Consider the following 26877-nt stretch of genomic DNA (forward strand, 5'->3'; position numbering starts at 1 on the left):
TATTCATCTCAAACCTGCATTGTTATATAAAATGCAAAGTCACATAATATTTATATGAGGTGAAGAACTAATACGTAAACATTTATATTAATTACACTAATAATTGATAAAATAAAGATCTGCATTTCTTTTGTAAGTCTATTAAAAGTGATCATTCCCTTACATGAGCAATTTTAAATTGAACTGGCTTCTAAATATTAAGACTGAAATTATTTATGGATAGTAGCTGATAAAAAATAAAAATAAAGGAAAGGGAGAAATAATTGGGAGATTATTGCCAATGAGGAAAAAGAAAAATAACCCTGGCATATATTTAGCCAATTTGATATATTCATATTCATAGTTAGACTCAGTTTTATAGTCAGTATCTGTAACTAAACACCTTTTTAAAAAGAGAAAAAAATCTTAACTAAAACATCTCATCGGTTATTCTGTGCAATATTAATGTACTATGTTAATTTTTCTGTTTCCATTTGACCTTCATTATAGATCCCAGCCCGAGCCGACCAACAAAGTTGATTTTTAAAAGTAAAAGATGATTGTTTGTACCTCCTAATGAAGCCAAAACTTTCTCATAGCTTTATAAATATATTTATCAATTTATATATTTATAAAGGAAAGATCCAACCTAGAAGTAAGGAGAAATTTTCTGAGAGTGGGAACAATCAATCAATCAACAACCAATCAACAATTAATCCTGGAGTTGAGGCTGCTGAAAGTTTTCAGTCATAGGCTGGACAACCATTTGACCAGGATGATATAGGTTCTCCTGTTTTATTCTTAGGGTTGGAATAGAAGACCTCTAAGATCTCTTCCAACCCTAGGATTCTATGTCTTATTTACTTCATTTCATGGAAGAGCAAAGCATTTTGTCATGGTAACTTTTGAAGATGGGATACACATACCCATTCAATACAGTTGTGTTGCCTGGTCATGCTTCTCTTCATTAAATAAACGTATTTCTTAAATTGAACACTATTTCATTAAATTGTAAAGAGATGTGTAGCTGGATCACTTTTAGCAAACCTCATAGCAATTAATGATTCAGCGTGTGGTCAAAAGGGTAATTTCGTACTAGAATAAGGATGTTTAATGAATGCAGCCACATTTTTTTCCCGTCTAAGGACGTGCAAAGGCCAGTCTTAGTGTCCTGCTTCACGTTTCAGTGGCACATGCAAAAAATTTCTCAGGAGATTATCGGTTGTTCTTTGAGGTTGAAGGATTAACAATGAAGCAAAGAAATATAACCAAAACAAAGCCTTACTTTCAAAGTTAGTTTTGAAATAGCAGCATGGAAAAGAGTCATCCAAAGTCAATCCAGGTTTCGAAGAGGCAGAGTAAGGTTTTCAGCCAGTTCAAGGGTCAGAGGTTCTAGAGTAGACATACACAATTTTTTTTTGTCAAGCATGTATTTTATGACAGATACAAGTGTAAACATAATTATAAATACATGAAAAGGATATGAATAAAAGAAAACATTAGGACAGGGACAGTAGGTGCACTGGTGCACTTAAGCAAGCCCCTTAAAGACCTCTTAGGAATGGGGTGAGGTCTACAGTAGACAGTCTAAGGTTAAAGTTTTGGGGGTTTGGGGAAGAAACCACAGAGTCAGGTAGTACATTCCAGGCGTTGACAACTCTGTTACTGAAGTTGTATTTTCTGCAGTCTAGTTTGGATCGGTTTACCGTGAGTTTGTATCTATTGTGTGCTCTTGTATTGTTTTGGTCAATATTTTTTTTAATTATTTTTTTAAAAAAATTAAATTAAATTAAATTTTTTCATTAAAATATTTTAAAATTGTTTTTGTCAGCTGTCTCCAGTAAAGGCAGCACAGTCAGAATTATTTCTTACACTTTATAATTCTAATATATAATCAGAAGGTCTACTTCTTTGTTTAGTGAAGAGCCTCATTGACCTTTGCTGTTCTGGTTTCCTCTCTACTTTCTGGTATGCGGGCTGAGAAGTCTTGTGTCATCCTCCTCTGACTTTTCCCATTGCTCAAATGATGCCTGTGTTTGATCAACCTCACGTGACATCTGACTTTGTCCTCCTAAGGTTGGCATTCTCTAGTTAGAACAGCTTCTTCTAACACCAGATTCCATCTCAGAAATCCTGAGCCTGGTCATTACACTTACAATGGAAGCATCTGGAGATGCTAAATTGCCTAGAGAATTTCCACAACGCCTATTTCAATTCATCATCAGATGAGGTGGTGCAAAGGGTTCAGATTTTGCAGTCAAAGGAAGCTTCCAGTGAAACCCATTGAAGTTGCTTTGGGACTTAAAAAGGGCATGGTGGATAATGGTTCAGACTTATTTGAGTATAGGGAAATATGCTAATACACTGCCATACATCAAGAATATCTCAGAAATCACCAACAGACTACTATAACCACAGGGAAACAGCTTTGCACACAAGCCAACTAAAGCCCTTCAAAACATTCTAAGCAAACCAAAAGACCCAGCAACCCCAGAAGAAAAAACAGGAGTCATCTAAGACATACAACGTAAGAACTGCAACAACCACTACGTAGGACAAACAGGCAGAAGACTGGCAGAACGCATCCATGAACACCAACTGGCAATCAAAAGACATGACAAAAATTTAATTTCACAATGTATACACTGATTTAACCCTAGTTTCAATTGGAAAAATGTAACTGTCAGCCTCGGCACGGCTGGCACTGCCACAGCCCACCGAGCTAACCTTGATCCTACTGCCTCCAGGAGGCCGCCAGCCACTGCTACCGCCTACTCTCATTCCTGAAGGGAAGGATGATGTCACAAGGCAGCCGGCAGCCTTCTCAGCTGTTGGATTGTAAGCATCTCCTAGCGATGGGAGGCTCCCGGAGGGAAGGAGTAAGCCTAGCAGCTCTGCAAGTGCTGGCCTGAACTGGGAGCTGAAAGTGCTGGCAAGACTGCGGCTGAAAGAGCTGAAAGTGCGGGCAGGACTGGGGCTGATTTGGGCTGATTGTAGCTTGCTGACATTCCCTGTACGCAGTAGGAAGAAGGTAGGAATGAGGTGGGTGGGTGGATAGCCCATGGATTAGGAGCATGGATAGAAGGGTGGGGCTCCTTTAATGGGCTGCTTAGGCACAAGACTTTATAAGGTGGCAGGGAATACAGAGCAATAGCTCCAACAATATTTCCTTTCATTGTTTATGGATGTCAGTCTCTACCGATAAAGCATCTTCTAACCATCATCATCAAGGTTTGGAGTTTTTTATTTCGGAACCTGTAACAATCCTAGACCAGGCCAAGTCTAAAAATGCCAGGGAATTTCTAGAAGCCTGGCACTCTGACAAATCAGTCATCAATAGACACATAGACATTAACAACATCTATAAACTATGCAAAAGAGACAATCATCCAGCCCAAAAGAGAACAAAAACACTCCAGCACCTCTCCACCTTAATCAGCACCCAGATCAGCATAGATTAAGTCCAAGGTTAACTTCAGATCAACAATCAAGTAAGCAATACCCTGATCAAGAAAACTGCCAAAGAGCCATCAGTAAACAGCCCAACCAACATCAGTAAATCAGTAAACAGCCCAAAAGCATATCTAAGACCACTCCACCAACACTGACAGGCAAGCTACCAGAATATAAACTGATAGCAAACAGCACTCCTTACTAGCACTGATGATGTTACCTAGTTACCTAGCTACCTAGTTACCTAGTTAGGATAATGAAACGTCTGCAAGAAAACAAGAGCCTTGGTGGTGCAGCAGACTAATGCACTGTTAAGTAATACCAGCTGCCTGCAATTACTGCAAGTTCAAAAATCACCAGGCTCAAGGTTGACTCAGCCTTCCATCCTTTCCAGGTAGATAAAATGAGGACCCGGTTTGTGGCAATAAGCTGACTTTGTATAAAAAAGAACACCGCTTGGGGCCCCCCGAAAGCCTTACTAAGCAGGTATATACAAAAGTATGAAGGCTATTGCTTAATGCATTGTAAGCCACCCTGAGTCTCCGGAAAAGGGCGGCATATAAATCGAACTAATAAATAAATACATACATACATACATACATACATACATACATACATACATACATACATACATACGAAAGCTCAGAGAACACCAAGAACCCCTCAAATATGCTAAGCCATTTAATTTGTAAATATGTAACTTTCGGGAATTTTAAAATAATCCAGGAATATGCATGCATTCTTAAGCACATAAAGGAAAAAGAGAACAAGTTTATTTCTAAATTCATAAACCCGCGCCTCCTTGAAGATATGCTGAACCGCACATATCCTTATAACCAGACCTTTGTGAGTGTTATGGTCATTCTCAGCATCTCATAATGAATTGGTGAGTTGCAAAGGTTATTCTGGCAGTATAATCCATTTCCTTTTAATGCAAACTTTGAAACAACTGCCTCTCACCTTTCAAAATCATTGCCGGTGTACATTGTAATGCGATCTATGGACTAGCATTGCAATTTAGAGGCTTCCACTCTTTAAATTGAAAGGAATGGACAGGCCTGTTCAATCCTTGCTACTGTGAATGATGACCCAAATAAACCTTTGTAACTCACAACCTTTCTAGCAGAGTAAATTTTACCAGGAGAATTGAACAGAAACAGTCTTGAAATATGTTGTTTTCCTGAGACACTTTATTTGTCTATGTACTGGTATGAAAAAAAAAGTTATATTGAGTGTTAAAGTGCAAATTCACCCAGATGTTGCCTGCTCTTTCCTAATTCTTTCTTTCTGGGGAACATATCATTAAAAAAAAAAAGATTATTTTTAAATGCTTTCCCAGTTTCCCCTTTTAAATGATACCTTGGGGAAAATAACCTGATTTAATGACAAATCTCATTCCCAGTGTATTACTGGAGCAATAATATCCTTTTCTCTCTTCTAAGCAGTTACTTCTGCATAATTATTATTTTTTATTTCCAAATTCCCGTGTATGTCTTTAAATTAAAATATAACCCCTGAGCTAGTTTGTGGCTGAAATGAAGCATGAAGGATAAAAATAAATGGTAGGCTAGTGTACCATTAGTGTACTATTTCAATGCTAATAAATGTTGAAATTTAAGCCTAAATTATGCATTCTAGAACAAGAAGCCACAAACTCTTTTCTAGGACAAGCCCTACCTTAGTGGACTTGTTTGCAACTGGAAAGGATATGTGTGTGTGTTGCAAATTCAACACACACACAAACACCAGAAATAAGTGTCTACTCAGCTTCTACTGGTTATTAGTGACCTCATAATGCCACTGGAATGGCAAGACTAAAATGGGTACCATGAGCCTTGCAGAAGATTAAGGTCCCATTTTACCCTTATACTTCCATCCAAGTGGAAGAATCACCTTGAATTTTAGAAAGTTTAGAGATTGCCCCCCCTAAATGAGTTAAATCAGGGGTGAAATCCAGCAGGTTCTGACAGGTTCTGGAGAACCAGTAGCAGAAATTTTGAATAATTCAGAGAACTGGTAGCAGAAATTTTGAGTAGTTCGAAGAACTGGCAAATACCACCTCTGGCTGGTCCCAGAGTGGGGAGGGAATGGGGATTTTGCATTATCCTTCTCCTGGAGTGGGGTGGGAATGGAGATTTTGCAGTATCCTTCCCCTGCCATGCCCACCAAACCATGCCCCCCAAGCCACACCACACCCACCAAGCCACGCCCACAGAACTGGTAGTAAAAAAAATTGGATTTCACCACTGAGTTAAACGGGTACTATTAGGCTCAAAGAACTCAGATTTGTGTGTATCTTAACCACATAGCTTCAAATGTGAAGAAATGGCCCTTCCCAGTCTGGAGTTGCTATAAGATCTATGGAGATTCCCAATCATCCTGATCTTGGTTGTCCCAAAGGTGCCTTTTCCAAAAGGCAGCTGGACTTTCTTGGTTTTTTGTTTGAAAATGTTTCATTTCTCATCCAAGAAGCTTCTTCAGTTGTAACTGTCCAGAAGGTGAACTTTACTGTCATCAAAAGAGTGAACCCTTGTCTTTCAGATGCAAATGGACTATTGAATCCTCTTTGTTCTCCTATGTTGTGCCATGTGTTTGAGAAGTGGTTGTTTTGTTTCCTCAATATACAGGTCTCACATGCCTTGCTACATTGTACTGCATATATCACACTGCTCTGCTTGTGTCTTGGTGTTTTGTCCTTGGGATGGAAAAGCTTCTGTCTTGATGTATTCCTGGGTTTAAAGCATAACATATGTTGTATTGGTTGACAACCCTCCTGACCTTTTCAGATATTCCTGCAATGTATGGAATGATAACATTGCTCTGACTTTGTTTTCTTCTTTGTCTGTTATGAAGGAGCTCCTGCTGGATCTTTTTGTGGATTTGATGAAGGTCCAGTTAGGCTAGCCATAACTTCTGATGATTTCCTGGTGTGTTTTTGTTCTTTCTCTTTGCAAATGAAAACCAAGAAAGTCCAGTTGCCTTTTGGTAAAAGCACCTTTGCTGCCAGGTTGCTTTGAAAGGATGAAAGAGGTTGAGGGACCCACAATCCACGGCCCATTGGTAAGAGAAATGTTGTTACTGTGTGTAAACCAATTTAGGGTTTGGGGCCTGGTTATTAACATGTTGAAAGGAAGAACTTGGTTTTACATCATAGTTTTGGTCACCACGATGTAAAAAAAAGATGTGGAAACTCTAGAAAAAGTGCAGAGAAGAGCAACAAAGATGATTAGGGGACTGGAGGCTAAAACATATGAAAAACGGTTGCAGGAATTGGGTATGTCTAATTTAATGAAAAGAAGGACTAGGGGAGACATGATAGCAATGTTCCAATATCTCAGGGGCTGCCACAAAGAAGAGGGAGTCAAGCTATTCTCCAAAGCACCTGAGGGTAGGACAAGAAGCAATGGGTGGAAACCTATCAAGGAGAGAAACAATCTAGAACTAAGGAGAAATTTCCTGACAGTGAGAACAATTAATCAGTGGAACAACTTGCTTCCAGAAGTTGTGAATGCTCCAACACTGGAAATTTTTAGGAAGATGTTGGATAGCCATTTGTCTGAAGTGATGTAGGGTTTCCTGCCTAAGCAGAGGGTTGGGCTAGAAGACCTCCAAGGTCTCTTCCAACCCTGTTATTCTATTCTATTTAAATTGTGCATTCTCTGTAGATTACTTTGGATTTTCTAAGCTATCTTGCTGTTCTTAGATGTAAGAGAAGGCAATGGCATGTTGCCAGCAGTCTCTAAAACAAAACAAAACAAAAAAAAGGAAAGAAGGGGCACCCTTCTTACAGTCTATCTCCAGGAGGCAAATGTCATCTTCTTTGTCACTACTAAAGACGTGACTGCAGCCTAAACATCCTCATTCCTACTCCACGTTTTTAATGGCAGCACAAATTCGTGCGAGAAAGCTCACAGCAAGACATATCTTGACGTGTTCTTTTAGGCTAGGAAACAGGACTTGAATACACTTAATTCCATCAGCAGACTGCAAAGGTAAGTGAACAAATCCTGATTAAGATCTAATCCAGAGCTGCATGGTGATTGGCTGACTAAGCTCAATACAGCCCAGTCATTTCTTAAAAAGATGTTACTGTTTTTATTCAGTATGGAGGAACTACAGGTACTGTTCATTCACATGTCCCTACTCAGAACGTAGAGAAAATACTTCTCCATTTAGATCACTTTTTTTATGAACATCTTTAATTTGTGATATGAACAAATCCACAGAAATGTTAAAAGAATTTTAAGTACAGCTGAATGCCATAAAGCTTGTTTTGAGATTGTGTTTAAAGTGCTAAGTGTTTGTGTGTTAAATACTAGTATTGTAATGATATGATTCTTTTAAGAAACATCCATTGATGTAGTGATAAAAATATCTGGGTGAATCTATAATGGTAATACTCTGTTTGGCTATGAGAAAAATCAGAGAGAAAGAGATAAGGAAGAATGCCATAGCGTTTTCTTATAACTGCTCATGTCATTGTATTCAGCTGTCACTTAAAATAGTCTCCAACGGGGTGAAATGCTCCCAGTTCAGACCGGATCACCTGATCCGGTAGTGATGGCAGCAGGTGGTTCAGAGAACCTGTAGCAAAAATCCCTGCCCCCCACCCCCATGCCCAACTGAGCCACGCAATCATCAGAGGCTTTTTTCTTTTTTATTTTTAAAAGCATTTTTTCTGCAACCTCTTTGGCTGAAAAAATGCTTTTAAAAGTTAAAAACAAAGCCTCTAATGATCGCGCAGCTCAGCTGGGATCGTCAGAAACTTTTAAAAGCATTTTTTTCACAACCTCTTCAGCCAAAGAGGTTGTAGAAAAAATGTTTTTAAAAGAAAAAAAAGCTTCTGATGATCAGGCAACTCAGCTGGCTTACTTGTGGGTGTGATTCTGGGTGTTGATTGCTACCTACAAAGTCCTATATGGCATATAGCCTGGTTATTACTTGGTTTGTTGTGTGGATGTTTGGGTGGTTTAGGGGTGATGAATTTGTGGTGGGTGGGAGTATGTTTGGGGGTTGTTATGTATGTTGGACCTGGTCTTTGTGTGTTAAGTGAATTTCATTGTATGGCTAAACTGTGTATACACGTACAATGACAATAAAGTTATTATTATTATTTATTTTATTCATTAAACATGAAACTCAGTCAATTGAACATTCAAAAATGCATCACAAATACCTTTGACTGGTGCTGATGATTGATATGGGTTGCTGCCAGCATCTTAGGTATTAACCAAGTACCTTCTTAAGATGTACGATGTTCCAAGTAGTGCAGTTTTTTGCAGTTCCGCTGGTGTTATTGCAGGAAGCTGCAATTTGTTGATGTATCTTATAAAATTCTTGGACATAGTATCAAGTGCCCCGATGACAATGGGTATCACTGTTACATGTTTCATCAATAGCTTTGTAGTTTCGATGGCCAGGTTGCAATATTTCATGATTTTTTTCAGTTCTTTTTCTTCGACTCTGGCATCTCCTGGTACCGTGATGTCAATAAATTGTACGTTTCGGTTTTCAATAACTGTGATATCTGGCATATTGTGTTCCAAGTGATGATCGGTCTGTATTCAAAAGTCCCACAAGATCTTCACCTTCTCATTTTCTATAACTTTTTCCACTTTATGTTCCCATGACTTTTTGAATATAGGTAAGTCATATATTTTACATAATGACCAGTGGATTAATTTAGCAACTCGGTTGTGTATTATTATTATTATTATTATTATTATTATTATTATTATTATTAAATCTAGCCCTCAAAACATTCCTATTCCAGCAGGCTGGCCTGGCCTAACTTTTCTTTTAAACTGTTTTTTAAATTTTAAATTTGTCTTATAAATTGGGGTGTTTTAAATTTGTTTTCTGGGCCAAATTATTTAATTGTATTTTAAATGGTTTTTTTAACATTTGTATAATATGTATTTTATCTTTTGGCTGTTCACCGCCCTGAGTCCTTTGGGAGTAGGGCGGTATATAAATTCAATAAATAATAATAATAATAATAATAATAATAATAATAATAATAATAATAATAATAATCTGTAGAACCCCCAGTGTTCCATAGTATCTGCCCAGCCACTTTAATCTGACAGGGTTAGCATGCTACATGTCCCTTTGATTAAACAATGCCAAAGAGGTTGTAAAAAATGCTTTTAAAAGTAAAAAAAAAAAAAAAAGCTGGCCACGCCCACTCAGTCACATTAACACCCCCACCCACCAAACCACGCCCATAGAACTGGTAGTAAGAAATTTTACATTTCACCACTGGTCTCCAAGGGCAGTAGAGTAGAATCCAGAGTAGAGTTGATCTTGACTTTGGTCAGTAGCATCTGTTCGGGCCCTTAAAATTAGTAAGATGGGAGGTGCAGCATGATGGCAAGCATGATGAAGTGTGGGATCTCAGTCTCCCTCACTTTCTACCTGAGTGAAGAGTCAGATTTTCATACCTCTTCTAAATACCAGCAGGGTGGGGGCCATTTTGATCTCAGGGAACATCCTCATTTCAGAATGTAGGTGCTGTTACAGAGAAGGTGCACTTCCATTGTCCCAAAAGATGGCATTGTTTAATCAAAGGGACATGTAGCATGCTAACCCTGTCAGATTAAAGTGGCTGGGCAGATACTTTGGAACACTGGGGTTCTACAGATTATTATTATTATTATTGTTGTTGTTGTTGTTGTTGTTATTATTATTATTATTATTATTATTATTATTATTATTATTATTTATTGAATTTATATGCCACCCTACTCCCGAAGGACTCAGGGCGGTGAACAGCCAAAAGATAAAATACATATTATACAAATGTTAAAAAACCATTTAAAATACAATTAAATAATTTGGCCCAGAAAACAAATTTAAAACACCCCAATTTATAAGACAAATTTAAAATTTAAAAAACAGTTTAAAAGAAAAGTTAGGCCAGGCCAGCCTGCTGGAATTGGAATGTTTTGAGGGCTAGATTTAATAATAATAATAATAATAATAATAATAATAATAATAATAATAGTACACAACTGAGTTGCTAAATTAATCCACTGGTCATTATGTAAAATATATGACTTACCTATATTCAAAAAGTCATGGGAACATAAAGTGGAAAAAGTTATAGAAAATGAGAAGGTGAAGATCTTGTGAGACTTTTGAATACAGACCGATCATCACTTGGAACACAATATGCCAGATATCACAGTTATTGAAAACCGAAACGTACAATTTATTGACATCACGGTACCAGGAGATGCCAGAGTTGAAGAAAAAGAACTGAAAAAAATCATGAAATATCGCAACCTGGCCATCGAAACTACAAAGCTATTGATGAAACATGTAACAGTGATACCCATTGTCATCGGGGCATTTGGTACTATGTCCAAGGATTTTATAAGATACATCAACAAATTGCAGCTTCCTGCAATAACACCAGCGGAACTGTAAAAAACTGCGCTCCTTGGAACATCGTACATCTTAAGAAGGTACTTGGTTAATACCTAGGATGCTGGCAGCAACCCATATCAATCATCAGCACCAGTCAAAGGTATTTGTGATGCATTTTTGAATGTTCAATTGACTGAGTTTCATGTTTAATGAATAAAATAAATAATAATAATAACTTTATTGTCATTGTACGTGTATACACAGTTTAGCCATACAATGAAATTCACTTAACACACAAAGACCAGGTCCAACACACATAACAACCCCCAAACACACTCCCACCCACCACAAATTCCTCACCCCTAAACCACCCAAACATCCACACAACAAACCAAGTAATAACCAGGCTATATGCCATATAGGACTTTGTAGGTAGCAATCAATACCCAAAATCACACCCACAAGTAAGCCAGCTCCCAAAGTTACTCAGTTACATAAGCATACAGAGGCATGTCTGCTACTGCTCACACTGCCACATTCTAGACCAGTTGAAGCTTCCAAGCAGTCTTCAAAGGCAGTCTCCAGTAGGCAGCATCATAGTAGTCAAGTTGTGAGGTGATTAGGGGACAAGTAATATGTCCATTAAGTCCTTGATTTCAAAGCTTGACTTTGAAGTAGACTTTAGCCTATTATGAAAATAAATGTTACATATTTAGATTTTGAATTATGATACAACAGCATCCTGGGAAATAGGGTGTAGGGGTAGGTAATGGCAGTGGATTTTATTCCGCTAGTCATTGCTAACTAAAGGGGTTGGTCATCTCATCTCCATTTCAAAGGCCATTGAGCCAGCGTTGTCAAAGACGTTTCTTTGTCATGTGGTCATCATGATGTCTTAGGGCACTGTTACCTTTCCATTGAAGTGGTACCTATTTATCTACTCACATTTGCATGCTTTCAAACTGATAGGTTGGCAGGAGTTAGAGTGAGGACGGGAGCTTACCCCATCACACAACACTTGGGTCTTGAACCTGGGCTGTCAGCTTTCCAGCCAACAAGCTCAGCATCTTAAAAGCTGAGCTTCTGCGCCACCTGCTGAAAGGAGTAGACAGGATGTCATTTAAGAAGAGGAAGATAGGAGGCTTCCCAGAGTCGTCTCCCAGCAAGATGGGCAACAAAGAAATTACATGCATTCATACATCAGTGGTGGGATTCAGCCAGTTCTCTCTCACGTGAACCAGTAGCGGCGACTGCGGGAGGGTCCACCCACCTGCCCGGATGTAATGTACAACTACTGTGCATGCGCAGGAGGCCACTCACATTCGCAAACCGGTAGGGAAGGTAAGTGAATCCCACCTCTGACATACATACATACATATATACATACATACATATTACATACATATTTTAGAGAGCCAAATGCATATTTCAGTTAAGTATATATTATAACTTTGAAGGAAAAGAAGTATCCTCATTTCTTCCCTTGCCATTGGTGCCTTCTCCCTTCTCTTTCCTTCAGCATGCTGCTTATTTCCAAAACAATCTGCTCTGCTAACAGCTAAAGTATGCACGATTGCTCAGAGAATCAGCAAATATAACAATGAATTCAGCAGCAACAAAAAGTACACATCTGAAGATTGCAAATCAACGCCAATTCCAAGATGACATATTTCCTCTTCTTTCCCCCCCCTCCCTAATTTGACGCATCCCATTTAAGAAACATGAGCTCCAAATAATGAGAAAATTAAGCAATCTTTAAGAATAAAAAAAATTATCAGGAGGGATTTGCAGACAGTGTTTCCACGTGGCTAGCAGGTTTCACATTTTGAATCAAACTTGGAAGTTTTTCAGCTATGACATCCAATTATGGTTCTTAACAATAAATTGAATCTGGAAATAAGCAAAAAATAAAATAAAATTGATAAGCAGCCCAGCAAATTTTCCCAGGATTCTGTATAATACACCAAAGATTGTAATGTTTGCTTTAAAACTTTATGATAAGTTCCAGAGGATTGAGCCAAGGGAACATTATGATTCTATAACTACACAGTGGAATGGAAGCCTTTAATCTGCCAATTATGTTCTTATGCTGCATTTCATTATGATTGTTTAACAACCAATCCATTCTATTATGTTCCTAATCTGCCTTTATGATGGTGACGATGATGATGAGATGGGTTTGGATCAGTTGAATAGCCTTAATATTTTGTTAGGAAAAATAAAATATTTTAACACGTAATGTTAAAATGGATCATTAATTCTCTATCATTCACATCCTACTCTAAGTGAGTTGACAGAACATTTAACCATTATAAAGGAATAAGAAGAACAATATCTGCGAGCCATTCTATTTTTAAATCTAATGTTTGCAGGAGAAGCACACTAGCCTTGATGTGCTGCATGCAGAATTACATAGTATATATGGCAACCAAGACTCCCATTTATAACCCTACTGCTTGGTTTAACCTAATCTTGCGTAGCTTTTCTCCGGTAATATTGAACTGCAAACTAGGGCATACAAAACTTTTGCCAGACCAATTCTTGAATACAGCTCATCTGTCTGGAACCCGCACTGCATATTGGACATTAATACAATCGAACAAATCCAGAGATATTTCACGAGAAGCGTCCTACACTCCTCTGCTCGCAACAGAATACCTTATGCCACCAGACGCGAAATTTTGGGCTTAGACAACTTAGAACTTCGCTGTCTTTGTTTCCGACCTAAGTGTAGTACATAAAATTACCTGCTACAATGTCCTATGTGTCAGTGAATACTTCAACATCAACCACAACAATACATGAGCACACAATAGATACAAACTTAAAGTGAACCGCTCCAAACTCGATTGCAGAAAATAAGACTTCAGCAACAGAGTGGTCAATGCCTGGAATGCACTACCTGACTCTGTGGTTTCTTCCCCAAAACCCCAAAACTTTAACCTTAGACTGTCTACTGTTGACCTCACCCCATTCCTAAGAGGTCTGTAAGGGGCTTGCATAAGATCACCAACATGCCTACCATCCCTGTCCTAATGTCCCCTTTTATTTGTATCCATTTCTTGTATTCATAATCATGTTTATACTTATATCTGTTATCTAATACATGCTTGATGAAAACAAACAAACAAACAAATAAATAGGATACGAGTTCTTTAAGAAGACAGTACCTTGTGCTTTAATGTTTCTTTTCTTCTTGGCATAAGAAAAGAAGGATTAAGAATGCAGGTACTCTTGTCTGCCAGCTCTGAAGGATTGACAAGGAATACAGCAGGACCTCCAACATTTAGTGGAAATGTCAAACTGTAGACACATGCCTCTGCACAGAGATAGGCTAACAGTACATTCTTTCAAAATTTGATGTCCCTTTGAACATATTGCCTTTTGCACTTACAAGAACTTTGGTAAATCTCCTTGAAGAACCATTGCTTGAAGTCCAAAACTGAGGACCTTCAGATCTGTCAAAGGATCACTATCTTTGCTTGGAACCAAAGGTGACTTAGCCTTCAGGGCTAATATCAGAAAGCTCTGTTTCCTTCAGGTTCCTCATCTCCTGATCAGCCATAAAGCCTGTGCTTTTGTCCCTTTTTTTTGGCAAGGGATGGTGGCCTCTACTGGACAAAAGCTAGACTTCTTCGGCTTGACTTTCCCAGTGTCATAGAACAAGGGTTGCACGGACTTCAGAAATGATCCAGAAGAAGCGTATCAGACCTGGTGCATACGAGAGTAAAGCTGTGCTTTGCCATTTCTTAGGTTCTTAAAGCGGTAGCATCTTTCACACAGAAGCCTGAAGGAATCCAGGCTCCTTTAACAAATAGCAGTGGGATGCTGTGCTCATAAGCAGTCAGCAGCGCTTCTTCTGAATCATTTTCAAAACATGCACAATAATAAGTAGTACCAACTTTATACATCAGTTCATACATAAACTGCATAGATAATAGACTTGTGTAAGGCTGCTGCAATTCATCTCGTACAAATAGAAGCCTTTCCCTGTTACTGAAGGTGTCAAAGGAGGCAATAAAAGTGATGTGAAATGAAGCAACAGTTTGTCTTTTCCTTTATAAGCAGGGGGTGCTGCATTGTTTGCAAAAGCAGCTTTGAAGGTTGAAGTAAAACACTCTAAGCTTGACACACCTCAGACAGAATGGTCCATGTGCATGTTATGTGGCAATACCATTTTCATGGCTGGGTGTGTGTCAAGACTACATTTCCTTTAGCAGAGTAACAGAGTTGGAAGGGACTTTGGAGGTCTTCTAGTGCAACTATTTGCTCAAGCAGGAGATCCTGTACCATTTCAGACAAATGGCTGTTCAATCTCTTCTTAAAACCCTCCAGGGATGGAGCAATCCACAACAACAACTTCTGGAGGCAAGCTGTTCCACTGGTTAATTGACTAATTAGCACGTAACAGATATAAGTAGTCCCCTTCTTATGGAAATTTTCAATGAACGTTTTGCGCATGAACACTAGATTAAGAAGAATGAAGTCGTGCCAGATGGTCTTTGGTAACCCTAACAGCTAGCATAATGGAGAAATTATGGACTCCATTTACTAGAGATTGACATTTCAAGGGTCCCAGGAGGAGGACCTTTTTTCTGTTATATCCACCCTATGGAATATGATTCTTAAAGTCTGGTGGCTTCGAACCTTGATGGGCTTCTGGAAGGGCCTGATAACCTAGTTTATGATCTTGGCTTAGGAAACAGAGAGTGGTGCAGAGCCCATAAAATAGCTGTAATGTTGAATGACTATGATTTCCCAGTGATTGCACCGTATGGCATTAAACAATTGTTGAATTGTTTTTAACTTTTGCATTGACTATATGGCTGCTTTATTTTTTTATTATTTTTTGTATTGTTTATGTTTTAATTAACCACCGCGTTGGTGATGCAGTGGACTAAGTGCTGTTATGTAGCACTTAGCTGCCAGCTGCCTGCAATTAGTGTGAGTTCAAATCTCACCAGGCTCAAGGTTGACTCAGCCTTCCATCCTTCCGAGGTAGGTAAATTGAGGACCCGGATTGTGGGGGCAATAAGCTGACTTTGTAGAAACACCGCTTATGGGGGGCCAAAAGCCCTAATAAGCAGGTATATACAAAAGAATGAAGGCTATTGCTATAAGTGCATTGTAAGCCACCCTGAGTCTTCAGAGAAGGGCGGCATATAAATTGAACTAATATATAAATAAATAAATAATTGCAAGGCACCCTGAGTCATGAATGTGAGATAGATAATATATAAAAAGAAGAAAGGAAGACAGGGAGGGAGGGAGAGAGGGGAAGAAGGGAGGGAGGGAGGAAGGAAGAGAGGGAGGAAGGGAGAAAGGGAGGGAGGGAGGAAAGAAGGAAGGAAGGAAGGAAGGAAGGAAGGAAGGAAGGAAGGAAGGAAGGAAGGAAGGAAGGAAGGAAGGAAGAATCTCAATCTTTTAATGAAGAAATCTCAAATGCCAAGCTGAGAAGATTTTGTATAAAGCAGCAGTACTCATAAAATATGAAGTATTAAACTCATAAAACTGCATCTCACTTATTTTGGCCATGACATGTGGGCGAATTCACTGGAGAAAGCAATTATGTTGAGAAGAGTTAGAGGTAAAAGGAAACCAGGCCTCCAAAGAACACATTGGCTGGCCACCATCAAAGTTGACACCAGCCAGAGAATAGAAAAACTCAAAGAAGCAGTGCAAGCTCTGAAGATGTGGAAAAAACCTGGATCATAGAATAGGCAAAAGTCAAACACGATTGAATGGATAACTTTATCGTCATAAATATAACCCTTCTTAGATGTGGTGGAATTGATTGTCAGGGCTGGGTGAATATAGAATGAATTAACATAAGCACTTTTTTAAAAGCCAGCTTGGATTCACTGGATTTTGCTAATACCACTTTGGATTTTCTGAATGACACTGTTTTGGTTATGTGAGCACTGCTATTTGGACACCCAAATTAGCATAGATGACAGCCTAGGTTTTACAAGAATAAAGTTTGCAGCCAAGATTTTGGAGGATGAAAACAACTAAGGCTGCCTCTCCATTTGCATTTTTTTTTGGTTCATGATAACACTGATGGCCACTATCCAACCCAGATTTAAGCACATTTAAACATGAGTCAAACCAATAAGCTTAACTGTGTTCAATATTGCAATGAATTCTGGCCAAGTTTTTTCAAGCATAATTATTTTGGACTTGGCAGGATGTTGCCATATGTAATTGTTGGATACCAATCCATATTTTTATCCCTGTTTCCAGAGAAAATCTCACAGAGGAGGTATGAAAATCACTCAAGGATTAGTTTATACCTCTTACATTTGTGATTTGGATTCCCTTTTCTAATGCTCAAATTCTGCGGTGCAGAATGCTATGGCACTCTCATGCAGGGGTGAAATGCTTCCGGTTCGGACCGGATCGCCCAATCCGGTAGTGATGGCAGCAGGTGGTTTGGAGAACCGGTAGCAAAAATCCCTGCACCCCCCGCCCCCATGCCTAGCTTAGCCATGCAATCACCAGAGACTTTTTTAAAAAAATCTTTTAAAAGTTTTTTTAAAAAGTTGGCCACGCCCACCGTCACATTACCCCCCCCCACCAAGCCACGCCCACTGAACTGGTAGTAACAAATTGTACATTTCACCACTGCTCTCATGCAGTTTTCTATTTTATTTTGAACGATTAAAGGCTAATTAGGAGGAAGCTATTAGAGACCATCTGAAAGCTTTGATGCAGTTTTCTAGTTTCACATAAGAAGAAATCAATCCTCAAATACACTGAGTTTTGTTGTTGTATCAATATAATTTATTTTCTTAAAATCCCAATGATGTTTCAAGCTAGAGCATGAAATTGTTTTATATACAAAAGATTATCTGGAATTCTGAATTAATTAAATCACAATAAGAGCATTTTGGAATCCCTGCTTGCTGCTTCCCCATTCCCAAAAGACAATTTACTGGTGTAGCATCTCTGTATTCCAGAAGCTCCACAAAATATACTGTTTATATTTAGGTATTGACCTTGTTTTGCCATCAGATCTGTAGTGTAAAAGCTCTTAAAGGTACGTAGCTTTTGGAGGCGAGTTTTTTTTGCTTCGATATTATGTTTCATGTACACAAATCAACTGGATGTGAAGTTATTTCTTTCCATATTTCATCCACTTCCCTTTCTTTGGCCATGATCATGCTTCATGTTCTTTATGACTACTGTTTCTTAAGCTCGGGAACTTTAAGCACTTCAACTCCCAGAATTCCCCAGCCAGTTTAAAATCCCCAAGGTTAGGAAATCCTAGTCTAGCTTGTTTACAATTGTGACTGGGGGATTCCCATTCTTCTTTAGCCATCCTGGATCATAAAAGAAAGAAAACATAAAAGAAAGATGAAAAAATACCTTTACCAGCAAGGTAAAGTACAATGAGTAAAAGAGTACCTTAATTTCAGCCGTAATAATCCAAGGGCTATCAATAGATTCAAACTCAATATAATTCACTCTAATCTTGATTGTAGGAAATACGACTTCTGCAATAGAGTAGTAAATGTCTGGAACACTCTACCTGATCTTGTTGTTAGTCTTGCTAACCCCCATACCTTTTACCTTAAACTGTCTACTGTGTACCTTTCACATTTCTTAAGAGGTCCAGCGTGCCTACCGTCCCCATTTATATGTAATCATTCTATGTGTTTATGGCTATGTTTTGCCTATTTATCTCCTTTTATTTCTGCCAAATTTTTGTCATGTATCCATGTCTATGTCTATACTGTTACTTGTTTCCTTGTACTTGTTGACAAACAAATAAATAAATAAACAAATGAGAAAGAGGCAAAATTCTTGTAAATGTCACCTGATTAAAATAAGATCACACAAAATACCTCAAGCCATTTTTCTCGTTTGCTACAGCTAAGAACATCTGCTTAAAAACATAAGCAGTAGCTGCTGGATGAGATCGCATCTAATCCCTCAGTCTGTTGTCACAGTTACCAACCAACTGCACAAGGAAGCCATTGGTCTCCTACTGGATGGCTTTCAGTAGTTGTCACTCTGCTTTCAAGGCTGATATAAATGATCCTCAACTTACAACCATTCAAAGTTACGACAGCATAGAAAAAAGTCATTTTGGGCCAGTGCTTATGCTTACAGTTGTCCCAATGTCCCCATGATCATGGCTGCTTGGCAACTGCCATATATTTAAGACAGTTGCAGCATCCAGGGGGCCACACAATTATTTGTCATCTTCCCAGATAGCTTCTGAGAAACAAAGTCAATGGGGGAAGAGGGATTCACTTAACAACCATGTGGCTTAGTACCGGGTACCGTGGCTTAGGGCCAGGATACCTACGAGACCGCCTGCTGCTACCGATAACCTCCCACCGGCCAATACGCTCTCACAGAGAAGGCCTCCTCAGGGTGCCATCGGTCAAGCAATGTCAGCTGGCAGCCCCCAGGGGGAGAGCCTTCTCTGTGGGGGCACCCGCCCTGTGGAATGAGCTACCTCCTGGAATACGACTGATCCCGGACCTCCAGACCTTCCGTAAGGCCCTGAAGACTTATTTATTCCAGCAAGCCGGCCTAGCCTAAATGGTTTTTAATGGGATTTTTAAATTTTATAGACTTGGGGTTTTAAATTGCGAGGCCGATTGATTTAATCTCTTTTAATTATCTTAACTTTTGTATTGTATGTATTTTAATTTTGGCTGTTCACCGCCCTGAGTCCCTTTTGGGAGAAGGGCGGTATACAAATTAAATTAATAAATAATAAATAAATTAATAAAATGTGACTCCACAGCTCTGGCAATATAACAATAACAACAACAACAACAACAACGACAATAATAATAATAATAATAATAATAATAATAATAATAATAATCAGCTCAAGATCTTGTGGGACTTCAGGACTCAGACTGACAGGCACTTGGTCCATAGCACACCTGACATAACAATAGTTGAAAAGAAAAAAGTATGGTTCATTGACATTGCAATACCTGGTGATGCACGGATTAAAGAAAAGAAGCAAGAAAAAATCACAAAGTACAGGGACTTGCAAATTGAAGTTGAGCGACTGTGGAAAAAGAAATCGTGTGTTGTCCCGATTGTAATTGGAGCCCTTGGAGCAATACCCAAAGGGCTACCCCGCTATTTAGAAATTCTAAATTTGCCGGACTTGAACATTTTGACTCTACAAAAAACCACCTTACTCGGAACAGCTTACATCCTCCGACGATACCTTAACAGTTCCTAGGTCCTTGGTTAGGACTCGAGCTGCTGAGCTATTAACCAGCCTCAAAGGCTGTGAATCTCACTAAAGATTAACCAATCATCATCATCATCATCATCATCATCATCATCATCATCATCATCATTATCATCCACAACTCACTTAATGACTTAGCAGTGAAAGTTCCAGTCTCAATTGTGGTCATAAGCCAAGGACTACCTGTAGCCATTATCTCCTTGGCTTCTACAAATTGATTCAACCCTTTTTTGAAACCAGCCCAGCTGATAGCCAGCAGCATATCTCTTGATGATATGGTGACACAGCTTGATGATGAATATATTCCAAACTACACTAATTTTCTTTCTCTATCTGAAAATAATACCAGAGTATAGCTGAAAGTAGTTTCCAGAAAATATGAATATCTAACTTTTTGGAGAACTGAAACTCTGTTGCATGTCACCTTGACATAAAGCTACTGTGAGTGGAACACACAGGAAGCAAAATCTCTCACCGTGAGCAGTGCTAACAGTAAACAATATCTCTTAAAAAGATCTGCTCAGTGGTTTTCCATATTCATAATTGGATTTCTAATCTTGGACAGACTTGAGACAGAAGTAATTTGCTCTTAGTTTATTGGAATGAGATGAGCTCTGTACACCAACTTTGCTGAAATCATAGATATGGACAGTCACAGAAATAGAACTAAATTAGGAGCACACAGATGGTTATGTTGGGGTGCCAAGTTGGGTTAAGATTCCTTCTTTGCAATAATCTTGTATTTATTTACAGCCAAAAGATGCAAATAGGATTTCCTATTTGGTACTTCACACTAGTGTTCTACAACCTGGTCCTCTACATTCCAGCCAAATGGGTGAGGAATTTTGCATAATGAAGTAGATAATGAAATAGATTTATAGGGCATCAGGTTAGAGAAGGCCACTCAACAACCGCAAACTGATAGAAAATTGGAATGCTTACCTTATTAGCACCTTGTAGAAGAAATGATCAGCAGGCCATTTATTGATGAGTTATCCAGGGCAGCTTTATGCTGAAATGGTCTTAGATTTATCTTTAAAAGCTTTGTCTCTGTGAAACACAGAGGAAAAAGGGGGAAAAAATTACATTGAGGTCAAACTGGAGTTCAAATCTCAAGTTTCAGCACAGGGTAATTTTTCAGTTGATGGAAACTTTCTTAACCAATTAATGGGCAGCTGAGAGAAGGTAGGATCGCACTTTTTATTCATAGGCAGAAGTGTCAGTATAGTTATGAAAGTCGAAATGGTGACCAGGACAGTGTGATCAAAGCTCCACATGTGTGATACACACATAAAAAGTTGGCTCTTCAACTGAACTGTTGTAGCTGCCATCTTGATTGTTTCATCACACCTTTCAGCTACCCCGCCCCTAAAGCTATGAATTAGAAGATCATATGATTATCCATGTGGGAATTAAGTTTGTTCTCTACCATGTATAAGACCGGGTCTTATATTAATTTGTGTTCTAAAAGACGCATTAGGGCTTATTTTCTGGTTAGGTCTTATTCTTGGGGAAATATGGTACTAAATGCACCCATTTGGCTGACAATCTTAACTGGGGCTTATTTTGGGGGGTAGGGCTTATATTACGAGCATCCTGAAAAATCATGCTAGGACTTATTTTCCGGTTGGGTCTTATTTTCAGGGAAACAGGGTAGCTGCAGTTCATGTACCATTGTTGATTGATGGCTTGTATGCCATCAAGTTGTTTTCAATTCCTAGTAATCACACTGTTCTGTCCCCCGTCCTCACACAGACAAATGCAATATCAAACATGCCTGCCAATAATTTATTGTATAAACAGACCAGAATTCCTGGCAGATGAGAGTTCTGGCAGCTAACTGTAAAACGCCTGCCCAGTCCAATTAGTACTCCCAAAAAACAGGAGAGGCCTTATCTGCAGTCCGTTTCCAGAGCGACAAATTATCCACAAGAGTTTAGTCCAAAATATATCTGAGCCGAAGCACAGGATTCACAATGTGACTTTTAGAGTTTAAACTTTTGTCCATCACAAAGCCTGCCGAACAATCACACCCCCTTTTATCCCTTGTGGGATGTGGCTCAGTGACTCAGCTCAATCCCTGGCCCTCTCATGCCTCTTCCTTTGCTGTACACGCTTCTCCCTGCGACGCTGTCTGGGATCAAGCCAGGATTCATCATTATCACTCTCTATCAATGGGTGCTCTGAAATGCCTTCCTCCTGGCCCATCCCAGGCTGTTCCTCCTGGCCTTCGGATGGAACCTGAGGCATTGCCAAAGAGGAGGGTCCTGGAGAGGGAGGCCTTGTCAGTTCCTCCCCCTCACCTTCTGAGTCCTCTTCCTCCATGAGGACAGGCTCGGGAGTTGGAGTCACAACACACACAGATACATTTTCTTCTTGACAATCTATCCGTAACAAGTTTTTTTTAGGTCTCACAATGGTAAACTTATCACCACCTGAGTCCAGAACTGAAGAAGCATCTTGGATGAGAAGTGAAACATCTTAAAGAAAAATCAGAAAACCCAATTGCCTTTAAAATAAAAGCATCTTTGGGACAACCATGACTGGAGGAATGCAAACCTCCATAGACGCCTGAGTCAGCCTGTAACTGAGCCCATCCACCTTGTTGCTGGTCATCCTTTTCTCTTTTCTTGCAGATGAAGCTCATCTTTTAAATTGCAAAACTTTATTTTATATCTTAGTTTTTCATCAGTTTAGCACTTGAAGTAAATACATACATAACTCAACATATTTTTTTTTGCCTCCCATGATTATTTGCACAAATAAAATGACAACTTGACTCCAGAACTTTTAACAGACAAAAGGAAATGTAAGTTGTTTTCATAGTGGAGGCACAAGGGAGAGATAGCTGTCTTTTCCAGAGGCCAGCAGAGAACGAGTGACAGCAGTATTAACCTCTGGTGAGCTGCTCAGGAGCATATCTAATCCTTTGAATTTCAATTCCTTTCATTTTTCGTGAAAGAAGTGGGAAGATTTTTGATACTATGTGCATCCATTGGGTGACAAGGAAGGTAACTGTGATCTCCAATGCAAACACATCTGTGTGTGTGTGTGAAAATACCAGGGAAGTGAACAAAACAAGAAGAGTGTGTATCAAATGCTATTGATGATACATTAGGGAATCTGTGGCCTTAAAAACTTGGTTGGTAAAAAAAAAAAGCTTTATTTCTCCTTCTGAGATGAAGGCATCCATACCAGTGGTGGGTTGACCCTGGTTCGGACCAGTTCGCAAGAACCGGTAGTAAAACTGGCAGGAGGCCCCAGTCACCGCCCCGGATGTCGTCATCAGTGATCTGCGCATGCGCAGAAGCAAGCGAAACGAGCACGCGTGTGTAATCCCATTGTGAACTGGTGGTAAAGGTAAGTAGAACCCACCCCTGATCCAGACATATTGTTCCAGCAACATCCTTCTCTTTGGGCAGGCTTAAAAAGTTAACACTGGTACTGCCCCTCATGATGGGTGAGGTTGCCTCCTCGTGAGTAACCTGGCTGACTGGTGTTGTTCCTGTTGCCTCTCAGCCCCGCACAACCTTGGTTGGGGGGAGGGGTTGACTCCACTTCCTCATCCTCTTTGACTGCTGGCAGGTGCTCTCACTCCATGCCTGGAACCTCCAGGCTAGCTTGTTGCAGCTGTGATTCCTCTCTCCTCAAGATCAGCTGGCTGCTCATCTGGTAGTTCTGGCTGCAGTTGCTCCATTGAACTCTTTGCTCCCAAGTCTGCATCTCCAACAACTCCTGGACTCACTTCCCTATTTTTTCCAGAGGTGCCAGGGATGATCTCCCCCTCCTCCTCCTCCTCCTCCTCCTCCTCCTCCTCCTCCTCCTCCTCCTCCTCCTCTTCTGATTCAGAGAAAAGACTGAAAGTGTACCCATTACAGCCTCTTATCAGTTTGTTCTTGTTAAAATAATGATTATTTAATAGCTGACCAGCTGATGTAAGGTTGTTAGCTGAAATGCTGATGCAATGAGAATGAGTCAGCAGGGTTATCACTTTAAGAGGCTGTCTATATAAGAGAAGTCCTGTGAGGGCACTCTCTCCCTCTGTGTATTATCTCTCTGTGTATTTCTCTCTGTGTATGCTTCGTGTTAAAGTTGAATATTGATTGCCTGGCTTTGCTGGCTGGTGGTTCTTCTCCCTGTCTCCCAAATTCATTCCCATATACCATTATATGCATGTGGGTGAATATATCCATGTAAAATGTTTGTTCTTGCAAGTTTCATTCATTTCATTACTAATTTACTAGAATTCTACTGGTTCTAATTTGGATTTGGAGAAAGGTAAATGTGTTTCTCTACATGCTGTTTGTTTTAGTTGCAAAGAGAGGCATAGCTCATTACTTTCTGCCTATAACTTTTGTGTTTTCCATCAAACAGCATAACATTTCCAGATATCTTGCTATGCTTTCAAGACTTTGTCACACTTTTGACGGTTTTCCAAAGGTATTCCTATTTTAGAAACAATTAGAAAAAAAATATCACATATTTTAAGCCCTATTCATGTTTTGTGTAGTATATGAATGCAGGATCTCCGATCACATAAAGAACACTAGTCATGGATTGTATAAACACAAGTTGCTTAACCTGGTTTCTAAATTATCTCATTTTTGGGCTTTCCCAGAAATCAGAAACCATACAAGCAGAGTTCACACAATGAGCTAAGCCACAAAAGTGGGGGGGGGGGAAAGAAAACAAAGCAAAGCAAAGCAAGACTACCATCATGATCCAAAACTCAGGACAAAAATTAGCTAAGACTAATATACAAAAATATTATCATGTTGTGTGAATGCATCTGCTATACCTTTAACTGACTTTGTATGATAAAAGGGCAGGCACCTCCTCTCTATCACATTCAACACATCAACAATGGCTCAGACATTCAAATCAATCTTCTCTTAGGCATAAACTTTAGTACAATGCAAAAAAAGATTGTACCCAAAATCTCACTTTTGGGGTTATGCTATGCAATTGGTTCCTTTGGATCCAGACATAATGAGCACACCAATGAATAATGAAATTTTAAGGTTCATTATTAACTCAAACAAAAAGATTTTAAAGCATAATATAAAAAGCATACATTTCTTTCAAGTTGTAAGGAACTCTTTAATAATGACAACCAAGATACTCCAAGGGCAGTCAATTTCTACAGAACCCAGGGCTAGGTCTGTGCAGTAGTGCACCCACCTTAAAAGCCAGTAATAGGGTAAAAAAAAAAAAAGCTCAGTGGCTAAGACGCTGAGCTTGTTGATTGAAAGATCGGCAGTTTAGCGGTTCAAATCCCTAGTGCTGCGTAATGGGGTGAGCTCCCGTTACTTGTCCCAGCTTCTGCCAACCTAGCAGTTCAAAAGCATGTAATAAATGCAAGTAGAAAAATAGGGACCACCTTTGGTAGGAAGGTAACAGTGTTCTGGGCACCTTTGGCATTTAGTCATGCCGGCCACATGACCATGGAGACGTCTTCGGACAGTGCTGGCTCTTCGACTTTGAAACAGAGATGAGCACCACCACCTAGAGTTGGGAATGACTAGCACATATGTGCGAGGGGAACCTTTACTTTAAATAGGGTTTTGTTAAAACTGGCATCATGGCTTCCTTCCAGGGATGAAATGCTTCTGGTTCAGACCGGTTTGGCTGAACTGGTAGTGATGGCGGCCGGTGGTTCAGAGAACCAGTAGCGATGGCGGTGCGAGGCTCTGCCCACCCACCCAGTCATCATTACTTCCTGGTTTTAACCAGGAAGTAACTTGCTTTTTACCCTCTGCACATGCACAAAAGGGTTTGCGAATGCATAGAGGGTCCATGTGTGCATGTGACATGCGCATGGGAGTGAAGCATGCAGGCACGGTGCATGCACTTCTGAACCGGTTGGGAAGGTAAGCAGTGGTGGGATTCAAGTAATTTAACAACCGGTTCTCTGCCCTAATTATTTCTTCCAACAACCAGTTTGCCAAACTGCTCAGAAAGTTAACAACAGGTTCTCCCGAAGTGATGTGAACTGGCTGAATCCTACCACTGAAGGTAAGTAGATTTCACCCCTGCTTCCTTCTATAGTTATGAGACCGCAAGACCTGATCTTGGTTGAGGGGCACATTACTCTAAAACAGGAACTGAAAGCCTGAGACTGATAAGAAAAGCTTTGTAGCTATGTGAAAATTCCCCCCTCCTTTATTCAACAAGCAACATTTAAAAACAAGCTGAATGCCAGCTCAGAATGAGCTCTAAACTTTTAAATTTTTCTTAATATGAAGGAGAAATCAAAATATGTCACCAAACTCCTTGAAATGCAATGGTTTTCTGCATTGCCACCACAGGTTGGAAAACTGCATTTTGAACTCTGGGGAAGGAAACAGCAGGAATGATGTGGGAGGAGGAGAGAATCTCTTCAGCCTTAGATAAAAAGGAAAATCAACAAGAAGTTGGAAGAAATTCAAGAAACCAAAGACGAGCTTCGGTTTCATCCTAAAAAAAAAAAAAATAACATGTCTAGTTAGAAAGTATGCATTAATTTTTGTTAAGATGTGTGTTTAAACGTATTTTATTATTTTTGGTGATTACTGTCTCTAAAATTTATGTTCTCTTCAAATGTTCCGTAAATTCTGTGCTTTATGTAACTCCACATTCTATATCAGTGTTATTTTTTATATTAGTAGCAGATCTATGAGCTTGTGATATACTCAGGACCTTAAACCATTTTTTTTAATTCTGTAGTTTTGCCTGAAAGATTAAGATTAAGCTCCTGTCTGTGATTTTGGCATTTTTCTACTTTATCTCATGCTGATTGTTTTACGTATGCCTACTTAAAATTGAAAATGCATTGTATCATTTCCCCCTTTTAAAAATAAAAATTT

The 26877-nt window shown here is 39.3% G+C and overlaps 2 long non-coding RNA genes across 3 annotated transcripts in view; one reads left to right on the forward strand and one right to left on the reverse strand.

The window, feature by feature from the left end:
* Positions 1 to 1064: 1064 nt before the first annotated feature.
* Positions 1065 to 26877, reverse strand: part of LOC117674809 (uncharacterized) — a 58702-nt gene continuing 32889 nt past the window's right edge. The window contains exons 3-4 of one of the 2 annotated variants that reach the window (XR_015733636.1): positions 20975 to 21082; positions 1065 to 1371 (exon numbers count right to left, since the gene is read on the reverse strand). This is a non-coding gene — a long non-coding RNA (uncharacterized LOC117674809). Of the gene's footprint in view, positions 1372 to 17563; positions 18126 to 20974; positions 21083 to 26877 lie in introns of those variants that run through there. The other variant, XR_004593990.2, reaches the window with a different exon arrangement.
* LOC148114510 (uncharacterized) lies at positions 6407 to 12728 on the forward strand. The gene is made up of 2 exons (XR_015733637.1): positions 6407 to 6492; positions 12323 to 12728. It is a non-coding gene; the product is annotated as an uncharacterized LOC148114510 (long non-coding RNA).

The sequence above is a fragment of the Pantherophis guttatus genome, chromosome 3, assembly GCF_059756535.1.
Source record: "Pantherophis guttatus breed Tessera chromosome 3, ASM5975653v1, whole genome shotgun sequence".
NCBI classification, from domain to species: domain Eukaryota; kingdom Metazoa; phylum Chordata; class Lepidosauria; order Squamata; family Colubridae; genus Pantherophis; species Pantherophis guttatus.